Below are 706 nucleotides of genomic sequence, written 5' to 3'. Positions count from 1 at the left end.
TCAGACGTCATGTGTTTTCTTGCTAACTGCATTTGTGGTGCACTTCTTCAAAAATAGCTCATGCCCTCTCACAGAGTGGTGATCATAATTATTTTTCATGTTTCATACAGTGATTTTTCCCCCTGCCAATCTTGCACATAGTTCTGCAGCTCACTAATGGGAATAGACATCCCTATTTTCTATATCCCTTTGATGCAATTTAAAATAGTGCACTGAATTTCTCTAATTAAAAAAGCTAGCAAGTTATAATGAAGTTTGAGCATAAGAGGAAAATTTTGACCAAAAGACTCCATGTACTACACAATAATATATTCAGTTAAAAACTATTTTTGATAAACTGTAGAGTAATAGAGGACTATTTGTGGGGTAAGATAGGACCACTTGTGTGGTAAAACAGGATCATTTAGTGGTCCTGTCTTACCCCATGTCCATTCCTTTTTTACCCCATTTTAGAATACATGCCAGGCAGTGATGGTAGCAGGTAGGAATGCCTAGTATGTCTCAAAAGTTGCCTATTACTTGAGGTTACCTGCCTACATCCACAAACCCGGCCAAATATTTTTTTGTCATTAGACAGATCTTATTTCCCAAACAGGGTTAACTATTTTATGACCCTTCTTTACATAGGTTTTCTTTAAAAATTAGCCAGAAATTCATTATTTGCAGAAGAGGGTTGCCACAAACACTGAAATGTTAGGCAATGATT

This window comes from Hyalella azteca, unplaced genomic scaffold (genome assembly GCF_000764305.2).
Source record: "Hyalella azteca isolate HAZT.00-mixed unplaced genomic scaffold, Hazt_2.0.2 contig11911, whole genome shotgun sequence".
Lineage (NCBI taxonomy): Eukaryota > Metazoa > Arthropoda > Malacostraca > Amphipoda > Hyalellidae > Hyalella > Hyalella azteca.
Note: the sequence above shows the minus strand (reverse complement) of the source record.